We start from the raw sequence: 18,515 nt of genomic DNA, 5'->3' as shown, positions 1-18,515 counted from the left end.
CCATAACATAGGGGTTCTCCTCTGTTTGGTTGTTAAGTGAGTGATAATATAGTAGGTGACAAAAACATGAATTAAGGAATGAAGCAAGACCACCTTGTATTGTGATGCTTGTATCACACTTGCACTGCCTAGTCGTGTGATTAACCTCTGTTTAATATGTTTTATTGATTTTTTTACAGAGAGGAAGGGAGAGGGATAGTTAGAAACATCAATGAGAGAGGAACATTGATCAGCTGCTTCCTGCACACCCCCTACTGGGAATGTGCCCGCAACCAAGGTACGTGCCCTTGACCAGAATCCAACCTGGGACCCTTCAGTCCGTAGGTGGACACTTTATCCACTGAGCCAAACCGGTCAGGGCCTAACCTCTGTTTCAATGTAAGCTTCCAGCCCGGCCAGTGTGGCTCAGTGGTTGAGCACAGACTTATGCACTAGGACCGTGGTCGGCAAACTGCGGCTCGCGAGCCACATGCGGCTCTTTGGCCCCTTGAGTGTGGCTCTTCCACAAAACACCACGGCCTGGGCGAGTCTATTTTGAAGAAGTGGCGTTAGAAGAAGTTTAAGTTTAAAAAACTTGGCTCTCCAAAGAAATTTCAATCGTTGTCCTGTTGATATTTGGCCCTGTTGACTAATAAGTTTGCCGACCACTGCCTAGGAGATCACGGTATGACTCCAGGTCAGGGCTCCATTCCTGATGTGGGGCGTACAGGAGGCAGCCTATCCATGATTCTCTCTCATCATTGATGTTTCTCTCTCTCTCCCTTCCTCTCTGAAATCAAAATACGTATTTAAAAAAATAGTCAGCTTCCTCCTAGATTGGAGGGCAGGGCCAGTGTCTGAGCCTCCTGCTCTCCACAGGGCGCGAGCAGGCAGACGCCAGGTCCAGCGATGGCACAGGGCTGACCCATCCCTGGGAAGAGAGGAGCGCCAGGGAAAGTGCACATAGGTGCTGCTGGAGCCACGGGAGGGCGGGACTTCCGGCTCCGCTCGCCAAGCTTTCCGGCGCGAGGCGGAAGCCGGGCTCCGGTCCGGGTCCGGAGCCGAGCGCCCGGCACAGCGTCCTCAGTGGACGCTTCCCGGCCCCGCAGCCGCTGGGAACCGCAGAGGGGAGACCGGGTAGGGACCGCAGCCTCGGGGGCCCCCGCGCGGTGGAGGGAGCACCGGGCCTCCCAGTTTGAGGGAGGGGACCGTGACCGGGGACAGGGACGGGGGAGCCCGCGGGATAGCGGGCAGGGGCTGGGGAGGGAGGCGCTGGGACCCTGGGCGGGGAGGCCGGGGGTGGGGAGTGCGGGGAGGGGAAGGGGCCGGGATGCGAGGGCCGGGGAGTGCGGTGACCCGGGAGGGGATGCCGCTGTGGGGAGAGCGTCCCGCGTGGGGGAGTGTCCCGGACTTGGCTGACTGTGCGGGCGGCGCGCGGTGGCCAAGGTGGGCTCGCCGGGGCAGGATGGAGAGGAGGGGTCGGCCCCGCGAGGGGCGTTCCCGGGAAGGACGACTGACCTAACGGGTCGGAAAGAGGGTCGGGCACCTACTAGTATTGGAGGCTGAACTCGCATCCTGCATTTTCAATGAATCGGGGGTGGGGTGTGTGTGTGTGTGGTGTGTGTGTGTGGTGTGTGCGTGTGTGGTGTGTGTATGTATGGTGTGTGCGTGTGGTGTGTGTGCGTGTGACGTTTACATTCCTCGGGAAGCTTGAACCCTCCTTCATTCAGGTTCCAACTTAAGCTGCATGTCTTTGTCAAACAGATGCAGCTCTTTAAAGTTGTTTCATACAAGCAAGCCCACCCGAGCTTTCCTTTGGAATCTTGTCTACCCTGCGGAGTGTGGGCTGTCTCGTTTGCTTTGTTGTGGAAATGAACTTTTAAGTGCATTTAGAATGAGGGTGATAATTACATGGAAAACCCAGCTGTCAAACCGTTTGCAGTTACAGTTCATTGTTTTTTTTCTGCCAGACTTGCTCACACAAAATACTAAGTTATCCTGTTGGGTTTAGTTTTTCGGTTTAACCAGTCAGGGCAATTTTAGATTAGGGTGCAATTACTAAATTACTTAAAAACTTACTGTTACTTTTTATTTCTGCTACAAGGAAATAAATCTATTTGCCACTGGCAGTATTTAAAAAAATACATTGGTAGCCCAAGATTTGTTGTTACATACACGTGGACACGTTTAGTTTTCCTTAATGGGCTTGTTTTTTTATCATTATCGGAGATAATTATAATTATTGTCTACATTATATTTATGTTTTATTGGCTGCAATTAATACCCACTTCCTAGTCTACATCATACAGTGTCTTACTTCAGTGCGTGATTACAAAGACTCTTAGCTTCAAGTCGATGGTAAGTGAATTGTTTGCCACAAGCTGGGCAGGGAAGCTAGGGAGAGCTGTAGCATTGTCATTGGTGGAGAGTGATACCAGATGATGGTTTTGCTTTTTTCCAGAGTTTCATATTTCCAGTGTAAAACTTTATTATTTTTAAAATTACTGTATTGGTGCAGCTCATTTTTAATCCTCTGACTTGCACTGATTCACATAAACCAGAACATTTTCTATTTATTGGTACCGTGGTGTCTTGCTAGCTTGTAAATTCTTTTCCCGCAGCTTTTGGAGGTATAATTGACAAATAAAAATTGTATATATTTAAGGTGTAGAATGTGATGATTTGATATACATATACATTTTGAAGTGATTACCACAATTTCTAAGCTAATCAACAGATCATAACCTCACGTTGTTACCATTTTATTTCTTTTTTGAGAACACTTAGGACATACTCTCTTTCAGGTTTCAGATGTACAGTATTATTAGCTGTAGCTTATAAACTCTTGGAAAAAAATCTGTGCTTGAGTTTCTTATAAATTCTTAAAGCTTGTGTGGAGTCAGGCCTGCCTTTGGATTGATTGTAGCTAAGTAGCTAATGCTCCTTGTGGGGGGGCTTAATGCTCCTTGTAGGGCTAATGGCAGATCATCTCCAGATTCTTTTATACAGAGTCTCCTGCAGAAAAGGGTGATCAGTGATGGTTTCCTGGACCTGGTGCCCTCACTCCCTGGGAGACCCAAGAATTTCTTACAGGCTTTTCCAACGTTTGCAGTGGGTTTTCCGCTCCCTAACCACTCACTTTGACATGCGTGTCTCTGAAGAACAGAAAAACACAAATCATTGGAATTACGTTCTAACATACCTGCCTCTCTCCTAGCCCTCACAGTGAAACGTCACGCTCACATCGAGAATAGTTGAAAACTTGCTTGAAAGAAAGTACCTGGGACCTGCCATTTCTTATGTTTATGATTTTGCTTTGGAGTTTAGTCTTTGAACTGTATATGAACTCTCATCCATACTCTAAAGACTTTTAAAAACTGCCAAGAACTATAAGAAAATAAAAAAAAGAGACCTATAGAGGGAAACGATCATTAATGTTCTTGGAAACTAGCCTTGCCAATGGCCTTAGTCCATTGTTATTATATAGGTGTATAATAATATATAGATTATATATAGACAGACATAGATTGTATGTAGAGATTATTTCCATTTTTAGCCAATGTCACACCTTTAAAACCCAACTAATAGACACATTTTTAAAGCCTTGGTTCAAATTTTAGTTCTTCATCTCCGTATTTTTAAAGTTAAAATTGCCAATAGTGAAGTCTAGCTTAGAAGAAAGAGTCTTTTAGTTGGTGAGATGAATGCTGCGTTTATTGGGTAGTGAATGGGAAGTTAGACCTGCAGGAATTGGGTTTTCATTCAATTAGCACCATCCTAGTAGAGGACTAGAAGGACCCCTAAATTGAGTGTTGGGATACCTGGGTTCTAGAAGTAGCTATGCTGCTAATGGGCCATGTGATTAGATGAGGTGTTTGGCCCTTTAGTCTCAGCAACTGCCTGTGAAAAGGACTGGATTCTACCAGTGTTCTGAATTTCCCCATTGTTAAGGCAGTAGTATTCCTCTCTGCAGCTGCTTCATAATTCCTAGCTGTAGGAAGTCTTTCCCTAGGCTACGAATAGCTAACTTATGGCCTCCAGGGCCCCTTTCAGCTCCGATAGTCTAGAACTGTGCTATCCAGCACAGCAGTCCCTTGCCCACAAAGCCGAGATACGATGGGCCCTTTACAAAACAAGTTTACAGATACCTGGTATCAGTAATACTTTTTTAAAAAAGATTTTTAATTGATTTTTAGAGAGAGAGAGAGAGGGAGAGAGAGAAACATCGATGTGAGAGCAAAACATCAATAGACTGCCTCCTGCATGCCCCCCACTGGGGATCGAGCTGTAACCCGGGCATGTGCCCTGACCAGGAATCGAACTGACAACTTCTTTGGTACATGGGATGATGCTCAACCAACGGAGCCACACCAGTCAGGGCAGTAGTACTTTTTGAATGGAACCACAGTGTGATTTTAAGAAATTGGCTCATGGAATCATGGGGATTGGCAAGGCCATAATTTGCAGGGCAGGCCAGCAGGCTGGAAGGTCAGGCAAGAGTGTTGCTGCAGTCTTGAGGTAGAATTCCTTCTTTGGGACACCTTGGTTTTTGCTCTTTTTGTCTACAACTCATTAAATGAGCCTCCCCGTCCCCGCCTCCCCCCCCCCCCCCCACACACACACATTCAAGGGTAATCTTTACTTAAAGTCAACTTATTGTACATTAACCACAAAATACCTTTACTGCAACCCCTAGATTAATGTTTGATGAAATAACTGGGTATTATAATCTAGCCAAGTCAACTCATAAGACTATCCACAGTTAGTATTTAAAACACATTTGGCATATTAAACAACCATGTATATAAAATACTGCATAGAGATTAGCAAATAGGAGAGTATCAATATTCATCATCTTTAAGGGATTACCTGGGTTTTTCATTCATGTATCGAAGAGTAGAAAATGGACAATATAATGAACCTTGTCACCCTTTGAAACTGAAAAGTTATTTTCCTTTTTTTTATGTCACATATTATTTTTTAAACTTTAGATGCCTTACATAATTTTAAATTGTATAATAATTTTTGTTCTTATAAGTTAATGCTCTTTGCTAATCTTTTTGCATAAAACATTCGTAGAGCTGGGGGTCAGTTTCCAGCTTATTCGGTCTAATGCCCATCGTTTTGATTGAGAAACTGGTCCCAGAAGGTGGAGTGATTTGCTCAGGTAATACCAGCGAGCGGAAGGACCAGGAGCAGAAGCCAGATCTGGTTTCCAGGCCAGTGCGCCTTCTGCTACAAGAGTGACTACAGTTATGTGAAGGGGGTCAAGGGCAGGCTTTCTGAAGAGAGGGTCATTTTGAGTTTCTACTGAAGGGATTGCGTATGAATTGATAGTTGAGAGAATGGAGGTGGTGTGCAGGCCATTCAGTGACATGGGGGTGGGGGTGGAGACAGAGAGAAGTGGGTATGTCATAGGTATTCCAAGGGGACAGCATATCCTATTGAGGGCACATGGTGACAAGTGGTCCCCAGAGGGCTTGAAGAGATCTTACCTGTCAGAACAAGCTAGCCACTGGACGGTTCACGGGGGACATTCCAAAGGAACTTCAGTAGAGAGAATGCACAGACCAGGACAAGGGACTGAGAGAGCTTGCTTGCTTGAGGAGTTAAGAAGAAGGGAACCTGCTGTGTTGAAACCCAAGTACTCCCAGTAAGCACACAGGGCCCGAATCGGGAAATCTAGAGGGAACTTTAGGGCTCTGTGGGGCACTGAGAAAACATTGTAGGACGTAAATGGGTCCTTTAGAAGGCTGCCAGGTTTGGGGCATGATCTGAGTTTACTTCCTTACCTGCAAAATAAGCAGAGTAATGCCCACCGCATGCAGTTGTTCTAGAAGTGTTTTATGGTCCATTTGTTGCACTTTAAACTTCTATGAAATGCGATCAGTGTATTAGTGAACGTGTTTTTCCAAGGTACCAGAATTAACGTCGCATCTAAAGTAGTAGATGCTTGTGACATTTGCTGCGTGGATAACAGCAATAACAGAGAGGTGGCGGTGGATGGAGGGGGCTACTCACATAAAAATTCATTTCTTTTGGAATTCGAAGCAGGAACTTTCCTCATATTACAGGCTGCTGCAGGGCAGGGCTAGAATCCAAGCTTTGATTAAAAGCACCCAAACCCTTATTCTCTTTTCTTTACAACCACAGTTATTGCCAGCTGAAAAGTATAATGGAGAGTAATGATGAATGCATTTCCATCTGCTGCAAAAAAAATTTTTAGGCAGTTTCATTCTTTTACACCTAGATAAAAAGGCCGCTTTGAAATGAAGAGTAAATTAGTGGCTGCCAAATAAGTGGTTATTAGATTCCTCTCTGGAAGCCTGTTTAGGTGATACTGATGGGGGCAGCTGCCAGTTAACAGTTCCATCTGAAATACTTTCTCCCTGGGGTTGGGGGAGTGGCGTGGGGGTGGCAGAATTCGAGCTCTTAGAGACTTTCTTTCCTTTTCATCCCCAACTTGTGGGTTTTAGATAGAGGTGTTACTTTCCCTGAGACCGCTCAGGTTTTCTCGGGTTGTCAAGGTCAAATGCAAACCAAACTTTTGGAATGATCTGCAGTAGATCCTTGTACTCATTGGGACGGGCGAGAACTAAGCTGGTTGGAACGGGCCATGGCCCTCATGCCCTCCTTGCCAGCTGTGAGAGGGGCTATGGAATGCTGTGCTTCCCCAGAGTTGATGGGACTTGATGCTTTTTGACTTTAGTATGGTTTCATTACGGTTACCCCTCAAGATCACTTCAGCAGCAGTGTACTATAGAAAAATTTAATCAGTCCCTTAATCCTGAACCTAATTATTAGTAATTAGAACTCGGCTCCAGTGAGCAGATGAGTACTTTTCAATGGTTTTAAATTTGTGTTTGTTTGGTATGGGATCCAGGTTATTGTATTTGCTGAATGTTGATGGGCATTAGGGTTATGTACTCCTATTAGGGAGTGAGTTACTAAAATATAATTTAACTTCTGTGCAAGGTGCTTTTTTGTTATTTGTTGTTGTTAATCCTCACCCGAGGATATTTTTTCATTGATTTTTAGAGAGAGTAGAAGGGGTCGGGGGTGGGCGGGGGAGAGACAGAGAGCCAAACATCGATGTGAGAGAGACACATTGGTTGGTTGTTCCCACCCATGCCCTAACCAGGACCAGGGATCAAACCTGCAACCGAGGTATGTGCCCTTGATCAGAATCGAACCCGGGACGCTTCCGTCCATCGGCTGATGCTCTATCCACCGAGCCAAACCAGCCAGGGCTAAGATGCTTTTTGACACTCTGCTACTGTGGTGGTATAAAACAATTTTAGAAAGAGGATAATAATTACACGCCGGCTGGCACGTATTAAATACTTACTACGTGCCAGTCATTGCGCTAAGTGCTTCACATCTGTTCTGTCTGATTTAATCCTCACTGAAATCCTATGAAGGGCCATTATCACACCAACTTCACAGACATAGAAACTGAGGCAGATGGAGGCTGAGTAACTTGGCCAAATGAGTAGTCATTGGAGTTGGGGTTTGAATCCCGGCGACCTGACTTGTGGGCCAGAGCCCTTGCCTGCTCTGCTGTACATCGAGCTGATGCCTCTGCTTCAGACACAGGCCGCTCTGTGTAAGGTTTCCACTCATAAAGCTGCCCCGTCGTTTCCCATTAGGGGCTGTGTTTTCAGGCCGAGTTTCCATTTCTCTTCTAATAAAACTTCATCTTTAGGGTTAGTGGTTGCCAGTTGGTTTCTTGCAAAACATTTCCAGCGCTTAGCATTTTTGTCCCAGGTGAGAGGACGGGGTCCGTTGGCTGACTCTTTGGCATCTGGGCGTTAAGGTCGGAGTGGTCAGATCTTTGTACTCGTAGAAACGAGCAGTTAAATAAAGCAGTCTTTACCTTGGGTTATAGTGTAATTTGAACTTTATTTTGGACACATAGGGAAATTAATTTTCATTTTGTAAAATATGCAGATGGAGACATTCTGAAAGCAGCCTGGTGCAGAGGAGAAAAATCCACTCAGAACTTACAATGGGCCATGGAGAATTAGAAAAGGGGGTGAGCGTATGGATCATCCATATGTGGGTTGTTGAGTTCAAAGTTTCTCACCTTTTTCCTCCTTAGAGTTAACCTTAGAATAGCATTATTGGGAAATGCTTGACTTTCTAAACTTTAACTGAACACTTTGTTTCGGAGCACAATTTTTAAACCCATGAAATAACCTTCACACAGCATGATTTTATTTTATTTGTACTTTGGGATTACACACTCGTTCCTAATTTTCACAGGTTTGAATTAACTGAAGTGAATTACACATCTTCGAGGTGACATAATTCATAGTCTTTTTCTCCTAGAAAGTTTGGGGTTGTGAGGGATAGGCAGCTATCTAATAAAGCAGTGACTGGGTTTTCTTTTGTTTTTAAATATGCTTTTATTGATTTTAGAGAGAGAGAGGGATCAGAGAGAGAGAGAGAGAGAGAGAGAGAGAGAGAGAGAAACATCCAACAGTTGCCTCCTGCCTGCCCCCTACTGGGGATCAAGCCACAACGCAGGCACGTGTCCTGACTTGGAATCGAATTAGTGACCTCTTGGTGCACAGGATGACACAGCCACACCACCCAAGGCACAACTGGATTTTCTTTATCTTATTTGAAGTGTTAACCTTTACATTTTGCTGTGGAAGGGGCATTGACTTCAGATTGAATTTAATCTGAAAACCGAAACATACATAGGCACACTTTTGAAGTAGTAATGAGCTTTAGGTACTACACGTAATATAATTTCATATGGAAGCTTTTTAGTCCTGAATAAGGGAGGGATGTATAGAAAGCCAAGGAGATGAGGATGGCTGAATTCTATGTAATAGTTGTGGTAGTGGTGATTGAACTAGTCTAAGCCAGCAATCCCAAACAGTGCCTGCTTCTCAGTGAACACTTCACTGTCATGAACAGAAGGGGAAGGAAACGGTATTTTGCAGATCTGTGTGCCAGAGGCTGTGCTAAGATCCTGGCTTGCATGCTAAGATCCTGGGCTAACCATCTCTTTTTTATTAAGACAAGGAAACTGATATTTCCTCATCTTTAAAAGCAATGGAAAAATATATCCTCGGTTGAGGATTTAAAAAAAAAAAGTGATGGTGAACTTTCTTTAGGTTATATTTGTAAGGATATAGGTTATAGAAACATATAAACACTGTTACTAGTAAAAGTTCATAGAAATTTATCAATACCCTTGACACTCATGATATGTTCAGCATCATGTTATCAGTTACATTCCAGTTATGTTAAAATACTGTATGTAACTGAGATAAACAAATTTTCTTGTCAATTACATTATAACGACCTCTCATAGGATCTCTAACCATGGCCATTTAAAAGTCTTTTGTCATTCACAGACAGTTGTTTTTCACTCCTAATTCTTTTCTGAAAGTGTTTACAATCAGCTTGAGGCGAGAATGTTCAGTGAAGCCATCACTTGAGACCATGCCAATGGACTGAGTAATTTTCTAAACTAATGAAGAAGTTGATGGATTCATAGAACTGCTCACCCAAGATCAAACACAACAAGAATTAATTACATGAACTGATGAGGATGATTATAATTTTTAATGACTTTTTGTTTGAAATGTTGCTGGTTCTTTAATGTTTTATTTTCCTCTTTTCTCTTAAGCTATCTATAATTTACAGCAATTTGGTAAAGTGTACCTTTGTGAACAAAGATGAAACAATTTTCTCCCTATGTTATCCCTCCAGAATTCGGAAAATCTTATTAATTTTATTTTCATGGCAATATAGCTATTTACATAAGTCCAACAAAAATCCGTTTTCTGCCTTAGCCAGTTAGCTCAGTGGGTAGAGCGTTGTTGGCCTGTGGACCTAAGGGTCCTGTGTTCGGTTGCAGGGCATATGCCTTGGTTGCAGGCTCGATCTCCGGCCTGGTCAGGGTGGTACAGGAAGCAATCAGTCGATGTGTCTCTCTCACATCAGTGTTTTTTTCTCTCAGTCTCCCTCTCCCTTTCACTCTCTCTAAAAATCAATGAGAAAATATCCTCGGGTGTGGATTAACAACAACAACAAATAAAGAACCCGTTTTCTTTGTAACAGGATATAATCGAAAACATTGGTTATACTACTAAGGCTTTGACTGGAATGTCATATTTGAGAATGATGTATAAAATCAGATATGACCTTCCCCTGAAGCAAGTCAGAAGACCCTCATGTAAGAGGTGCCTTCCCTGAACCCAGAGAGGGGAGTATCCTTATCTCCAGATGGAGGGGCCTGAAGAGGACTGAGACAGGCCTTGCTGAGTTCCCCAGGGTATTACTCTTAGCTTGTACTCCTTTTGTCTGTCATATTTTCCCATGATTCTCTACTCTTCATCAAACCTTAAAACACTCAGGTTTAACCATTTCTTTGGTCTCCATTTCCTTAGGAAGTCTCCTGTATCACAAAATTTATAAATAAATGTGTGTACGTTTCTCTTGTGAATCAGTTTTTTGTTATAGAGATCCAGCTGAGAACTTAGAAGTGTAGAAGGAAAAGGTACTTCTCCTCTCCTACAAGAAGCACCAAATCAATAACTTCCTCCACCCCCAAACTTGAAGACTCCCTTATATTGACTGCCCTCTTGAGGAAGAAAAAGAAAAACAAATCTAATGGGACATTAAGTGTTGTTTTATTGCCTCATATTCTGAGATAAACGGGGGCCAGGGATGCCTTGATCTGAGCGTGGATGCCGTGTGCAAAGCTCAGATAGGAACAAGTACGCCACAAGGTTTATGCAGTGGCTGAAATGACCACGAACACGTCAAACTTCTTCGTATTGAAATTCAGCCAAGTTTATTCTGAGGACTTCTTCAGGGCCTTCTGTAATCTTCAGAGAGATGATCAACACACCTCATCCGTTCTCTTTAAATTTGAGGCTCATACCCTGGCCGGTTCCTCAGTGGTTAGAGCATTGGCCCACCGACCCAAGGGTCACGGGTGCCATTCCCGATCAAGGGCGCATACCTTGGTTGTAGGCTCAAATCCCCGGCCGGTAGGGGTGCGAACCAGAGGCAACCAATCTTATGTGTCTCTCTCACATTGATGTTTCTCTTCCTTCCTCCCTTCTCCCTCCCCTCCACTCTCTCTCAAAAAAAAAAAAAAAAATCAATGGAAAAAATATCCTCAGGTGAGGATAAAAAAAATTAGGCTCAAAAAGAGTTTTGATAAGAGAAGTTTTCCTCATGTGTCTTTTAATGCATTTTTAAGTGAAAAATCATGCATGATAAAAATAGTATATGTACTGTATTTTACATACTCCTGTTTAGAGTATATATTAGGAGGGCATCTAGAATAGAAAATAACTTTAAAGCATGCTTCCTCTATTCTTTCTTTGATGTAATCTTGTAATATGATTACCTACATACGATGTGATTTCCTTTGCTCACTAGATAAACACTGTTAAAAATAATATTTTAATTGAAAAGGCGCTTAACCCATCTATTTTTTTAATGTGTGGAGGTTAATGTTTTATCAAGTTATTCAATCTGTAGCAGGCAGTCTTAATGTAGTGGTTTTTGGCAGTGGTTGTCAATGAGCTCTAATGGAGGAGATGAGCATTTGAGGGGAAACAATTGCTTGCTTTGTAAGCGGTGATGTTGAGCAGTGACTAAGTACATTCATTTGCACAGCCAATGTAAACTCCAGACAGATTCCCCGGCCTTCTCCTCAAGTGGGTCATGTGAGTCGGTGTTTATCACCGACTTGAATAGCGTCAAGTCTTACAAACCACACAACTTGACCATGAAACCAAGCAGCTGTTTCAAAGGACTCTTTGCAAGCAGATTTTATTTTTTATTTTTGGGGTCACTGCAATGAAAAGAAGATTGTGCAATTTGTGTATGCTTATTGGAACTTCCCTCCCTCCCTTCCTTCCTTTCTTCCTCCCTTTGGCCTCTTTAAATCAAATTTCAGTGCAGAGATTTCTGCAGTACGTTTGGTTGGTCCTCTCCACACGGTGCCTTCCATCAGCACAGTTGGCTTTGGGCTAAGGCTCATAGGCCATTGTGTTTAAAAAAGTCAAATCATGTGCACGGTACTTGGTGCCTGTCTTTCGGAAATGACAGTAGGTGAGATTGTAACCTCTATTTTTAAAAATATATATTTTATTCATTTTTTTACGGAGAGGGTTAGAGAGTTAGAAACATCAATGAGAGAGAAACATCGATCAGCTGCCTCCTGCACACTCCCTACTGGGGATGTGCCCGAAACCAAGGTACATGCCCTTGACCGGAATCGAACCTGGGACCCTTCAGTCCGCAGGCCGATGCTCTATCCACTGAGCCAAACCAGTTCAGGCTGTAACCTCTATTTTACTTAGAGCTGCTTGCTGCTTGTTTTAGGGTTAGTGGGGAAGGAGCCTAATCCCTAAAGAACGGTATCTAAGTTTTCAAAGAACATGCAAAGGTGGGTTAAGTGGCACCTATGACTGATGGGCCTTTGGGATTTCGATGCCTGCGTTGTTTTCAGCATGCGGTTACTATGAAAACTATTCCTGGGTCCTGTCTTTCTTTTGCAGGATGTGTGTACATATTAGTTGTATAGAACCTTTAAAATGCTGACCTCCAACTGTGCTGATGTGAAGTGCTTCTCTGATGAGTCTCTTCTTAAAAACTGGGCTGTTTTAACGTGGGGAACGTCAGCATTGTTATCTGGGTGGAGCTACTCCGCCAGGTGAAGTACCACTCGGTTTGGCCTTTGTATGTGCGCACACAGACACATGTGGAATTACGATTTTAAGTTAGGCAATGATGTAAAAAACGGGGAGATTATTTCAGAGGCAATAAGTAGTTTATTGTTTAAATCTCTTTACAAAATTGATTTTAGAGAGAGAGGAAGGGAGAGGGATAGAGAGATATAAACATCGATTGGCTGCCTCTTGCATGGAAGGAGCCCGCAATAGGGGCATGTGCCCTGACCAGGAATCGAGCCAGTACCTCTGGGTTCATGGATCAGTGCTCCACCACTGAGCAACACTGGCCAGGCAATAAGTTTATTTTTGGATAATAAAGATATCTTAAATTAACAAGTACATTCTAAATGTCCATGATGGATGTAGAACTATGTTTGATGCTGGAGAATTTATAAACACCCGTAAGTTCTTACCTCTCATCCTTGAAGACCATATATCCTATAATTGCTGAATGTAGTGTTGTAGTAGTTCAGATGAGAGAGAGATTATCACGGGACAAAGAGTAGAGAAAACTTTATGGACATCATGATCTGGGTTGAGATTGGAAGATAAGGAGACAGAGTGTAGAGGAGGAAACACCCAGTAGAGGGAGCCTGAGTGAAGGTGGGAACCTCGGGGTGTGTTGGAGGGACCATGTGGCTCGGTGAGGGCGTGGGGACTTGGAGGACTTGAGTGCCATCCCGAGGAGACTCTACATCTTGTGAAACAGTGAGATTCATTCCTTTGTTAAATCAACTGAATATGCATTGTGTGCCAAGCGCCAGCTAGGCAGAAGAGTCTAGAGCAGTGGTTCTCAACCTTCCCAATGCCGCGGCCCTTCAGTACAGTTCCTCATGTTGTGGTGACCCCCAACCATAAAATTATTTTTGTTGCTACTTCATAACTGTAATGTTGCTACTGTTATGAATCGTAATGTAAATATCTGTGTTTTTCGATGGTCTTAGGCTCTACAGCAGCGGTTCTCAACCTGTGGGTCGCCTAAGACCATCAGAAAACAGATATTTACATTACGATTCATAACAGTAGCAAAATTACAGTTATGAAGTAGCCACAAAAATAATTTTATGGTTGGGGGTCACCACAACATGAGGAACTGTATTAAAGGGTCGCGGCATTAGGAAGGTTGAGAACCACTGGTAAGGGCAAGGCCTAGAGCCTCTAAACTTGCGGCTGGAGTCCTGATCCACTACTTGATGGCTCAGTGAGCTTGTGCACACTTCTCACCCTCTGCAGGGCTAGACTGATCGGTGATGACAGATTTGTCAGATCACCAAGTCATTGATTCTTAGCAAATTTTCTAATGTTTAAGGTCTTAATAAGAACTTTCATCTTCTGGTTCCTGATCAGAAAATATATAGAAAACTATTATTACTAACAAAAATTTTAGCATTTCACTTAGTAGTTTTTTCATTTGAGACTTTTAAATGGAGGACTGTTTTAGCTATTTTTTTATTTCTTTTGGCTACTGTTGATTTTAAGTTAGATTTAAAATGAAAATAAAAATGAGTTAAAGTTTTTAAGTGTAAATTTAAGTAAGTTAAAAATAAAATCCAAAAGCACTCCAAAGAAATCACAGTTAATGAAATGCCCATCCTGTGGGCAAGACTGTTCAGGGTTCTGTGTGTGACAGCCCCACCTGTACCACACGGGGTGGGGAATGATTTTCACAGAGATGAGATGAATGATGTTTATTTCATTGCTGTTGTTTTCTTACTCAGAAAAGGGAGTTTGGAAAGCATTGTGGTAAGGGTAGGGGAGGTAAAGTCTCTAGGACAACCTCACAGGAAGTCATATCAGTGTGGCAGACATGGGGGTATTGAGTGGGTCCTTCCAAATCTCCGCTTTTTTTTCAAGGTCACTCCTTGGTCTTGGGTTGATGGCATTTAACATTGGTTGTCCCACAGCTACCCTCCAGTACTCGCTGCTTTTTCACCCTGAATTGCCTTTCGGTCTCTGATTTTAGAGACCAAATATGGACAGTTTAGTTCCATATTCTTCAAACTGTGGCGAGACTCGTATTGGAGAGTGGGAAGTGGGTTTGGCCTGAGGACAAGGGACCAGGGAAGGCCCAGGCCTGCTGCTGCGCCTTGTTCCTTAGAATTTATGTCCCTTTAGTTGCTGACCACTGCTTTGCCACGACTGTGTGAAACTTCAGTGTGATGTATGGGTTCCGAAGCGTGCATTGCAGATGTTAGGAATTGAGCTCTAAATTCACTTGACAGAAACCAGACTCATTGTTCCTCCGAGACCCTCGGTGTAGCAGAATTGGAGCCAGAAGACCTGGGCTGGAAGCCTGGCTCCTCCTCGGTTATTTGTGTCACTCTGAGCAAGAAATAGAGTTTTTCTTAATCTGTTTTCTCTTTAATATCAAGGGAGGGATAGTTCTTCCTATCGTTGGTTGTTGCAATGAGACTTGAATAAGATGCTAAGAGAGCATTTTGTAGCATCCTGAAGAGCTATTTAATGTCAAATGTAAGGGGTGGACTCTGTCTTTGGAGGCAGGCAGCGTGTCACAAGTACCCATGTGCTAAGGCTCAGATTTGAGGGCAGAGCCCTATTTGCTGCCCTACTGTGTACCCAACATCTTTATAGAACTGTGCTTACACATTTCCTTTATTTCTAAGTTTAAGAACTTTACAGCATTTTTGGTCTATTCACCAGCTTTCCTCAGATGTTTGACTGTTCCTTCCCCATCGCAGAATAAATGGTATAGGAAAGCATAGCGCCCTATTCTGTAGCTGGACAGTTAAGCTACCCCTGTGGGCTAATCCCTAACAGTAAAGAGGCAGGAGATGCAACAGCAGGCTTCTCTTGAACTCTCTGTCTGCCTCAGATTAAAATCAACAAGATAGATGGGAATCTGGAGGACACAGTACTGAAAAGAAAGATGTTTGGGGAGACTCTGTGGACAGACACAGGAATCCAGGCTTAGCAATTGAATGGAGAATCCAGAAAAGGAATTTGGTCTGGGTCCAGGGAGAGATAATGGGGCACATGAGGCCTTACCTTTGACATTCTGTCCCAGCCAGATAACGTACCCTAAGCTTACACCCCTGTAGCGTCCAGGCTGCACACTTTCGAAGTGCTACCCTGTTGATATTTTTATATATGCAAATTAGCATTCATATACTGACAGATGATAGTTAAGACTTTATATATTTTAAGACAATGTCCTCTTTTTTTAAAAAAATATTTTTATTGATTTCAGAGAGAAAGGGAGAGGGAGAGAGAGAGACAGAAACATCAATGAGGAGAGAGAATCATTGATCGGCTGCCTCCTGCACACCCACACTGAGGGATCGAGCGCACAACCCGGGCATGTGCCCTGACGGGAAGTCAAACTGTGACCTCCGGGTTCATAGGTCAATGCTCAACTAGTAAGAGAAATATATCCTTCAAGTTAATTTTTTTGAAGGTGAAGTATTTGACCCTTGGCTCTATTACACATGAGCTGAATGATATTGGGCAAGTTACTCAACCTCTTTTGAATGTTCATTTTTTATTAGCTATAAAATGAAATAGTATCTTGCAGAGTTGTTGGAATGAAAAATAATATATGTAAGGTACCTAGTACAGTATCAGGCACACAGTAGGGATTCAATTAATGATGGGTATTAGTTTTTTATCTTGGTTTCATGTGTAAGTATTTGTACATCATTGGCAATAAGTTCTATAGATATAATATGAGCATTCCCAATAGTGCCAGTCTTATGAGTTTCAATATTTGTTTATAGACTAAATATATATTACGTTCCTTCATAGATTCCTAAGGGAGCAGATACCATATTCTGTTGAATTATATGCAGTAACTCCAAAGACATTTATCAGTTATCAGAAGCAGCTTCATTGGCAAAATTGTAATTTCACATTTGGAAAGGGTCACTTATTTTTAAATTTTACTGGGGTTATATTTGTATCCTTGACAAGAAAATCAATAGTCTTTATGAACTAAATTGGAGTAATTTAGGCTATAGGACATACCAATTATGTCACATTCTCTCTGTACTGGAGTCCTCACCCTCTCCATCTTCCCATCCCCTTCCTTGCCGTCTCTCTCCATCTTTGATAATACAGACAGAACTGCTAACTGTACCCCAGTAACTGGTCTTTTTTTCTTCTTTTGAGAACTAGAACTCCTAGTCCCACCCCAATGTTAGCTAGCCCATGGCCACCCAACTACAATGTATTTCCCAGCTACCTACACTAAATGGAGCCCCGTGACTAAGTTTGGGGCCCTGGGATGTAAAAGGAAGAGATGTGGGCAACTTCTCGGGTCATCTTCTTAAAGACCAAGGCACTGCCCTGGAGGCCCTTGTTTTCTTTTTCTCTTTGGCTGGGCAGTGCCAAGAATGGAAGCAGCAGTCCTCTGCCCAGAGATGGACACTAAGTGACGGAGATGACAGCACAGCTAGCTCTTCTGGGTCCCCAGGAGCAGAGCTGTCTGCCCACCCTAGATCACTCACCTACCCGTGAACTGTCATGTGAGAGAGAAATAAACGTCTGTCTTATTGAAGCCCCGGAACATTTGTATTTGTTTATTGCAGCTATTACAGTTTGTTGCAGTCTATCTAGTGGCCTAAACGAAACTCTGCTATGAAGAGTTGCCGGTTGTCTACTGCATGGGAGAAAATATTTGCAAATCACATACCTGATAAGGAGTTGATACAAAAATATACATAAAGAACTCATACAAGTCAATAGCAAAAAACAATCTGATGAAAAAAGGGGCAGAAGATCTGAATACATTTTTCCAAAGATGACTTACAGATGGCCAACAGGTATGCAAGAAGATGCTTAATGTCATTAACCATCAGGGAAACGCAAATCGAAAGCTAAGTTATGTAGCACTTCATATCTGTTAGGATGGCTGTTATCAAAAAGACAAGGAATAGCAAATGTTGACGAGGATGTGGAGGAAAGGGAACTCTTGTGCATTGTTGGTGGGAATGTAAATTGGTTCAGCCACTATGAAAAACAGTATGGAGGTTCTTCAAAAAATTAAAAATAGGACTACCATATGATCTGGTAATTCCACTTCTGGGTATTTATCTGAAAACAAAGACATTAATCGAAAAGACATATGCACCCCCATGTTTATTGTGGCATTGTTTACAATAGCCAAGATATGGAAGCAGCCTAAATGTTCACTGATGGATGAATGGATTAAGATCACACACACACACACACACACACACACAGGCCAAGAAGTGTCAAATCACAATAGCAATCAAAAAAGGAGAAAAATTAATGCTGGAAAGGAAAGAAGAGGATTATCGGTGGTGGCTGTAGCAACCAAGATGGATAGATATCGGGGGGGCGGGGGGGAGGTCTGAAAGTAGGTGCTGCCCGCAGAAGAGTCCACAGCAGAAGCAGATAAATGGTGTCACCATCATGGCTGCCTCTGAGGATAACGGCAGTGCACCCTCATTGAGGTGTGGTGTTGGGACTGGGAAAGACACACGTGGAATTGCATTTGTCCTTAAAGTGCTACCTTTTCACATGCTAAACATTCATCCCGGAATATATCCCGAATAGCCCGTTCGCTACTGTTTTTGCGTATTTAAAATAGCATATACACATCTGTTTCCCCAAATCTTGTCCTATCAGTGGTTCTTACTGGGATTTAGTAGACCTGGTATGCTGAGATTTCCTCTAACTGCTTTTTGCTTCCTTTGATACTTTATATTCCTTCACAGCAGAAGAAAATACAGTCAAGCATAGTATTATCACCCATTTTACAGGAGTGGGGAAATCAAGGTGAAGGTTAAGTGGCTTCTGCAAGGAATGAAGGGGAGGAGGCTTTCAAGTGTAGCTGAGAAGCCA

At 42.9% G+C, this 18,515-nt stretch overlaps 1 protein-coding gene across 2 annotated transcripts in view; it reads left to right on the top strand.

The window, feature by feature from the left end:
* The first annotated feature begins 993 nt into the window (after positions 1 to 993).
* Positions 994 to 18,515, top strand: part of DISP1 (dispatched RND transporter family member 1) — a 116,882-nt gene continuing 99,360 nt past the window's right edge. The window contains exon 1 of one of the 2 annotated variants that reach the window (XM_080650890.1): positions 994 to 1,116. The gene's annotated coding sequence lies outside the window, so the exon portion shown is untranslated. The remainder of the gene's footprint in view (positions 1,117 to 18,515) is intronic. The other variant, XM_080650891.1, reaches the window with a different exon arrangement.

This window comes from Plecotus auritus (assembly GCF_963455305.1).
Source record: "Plecotus auritus genome assembly, chromosome: 14".
In the NCBI taxonomy this organism is placed as follows: Eukaryota; Metazoa; Chordata; class Mammalia; order Chiroptera; family Vespertilionidae; genus Plecotus; species Plecotus auritus.
The sequence above is the reverse complement of the archived record's forward strand: the minus strand, read 5'-3'. Positions and strand labels throughout refer to the sequence as shown.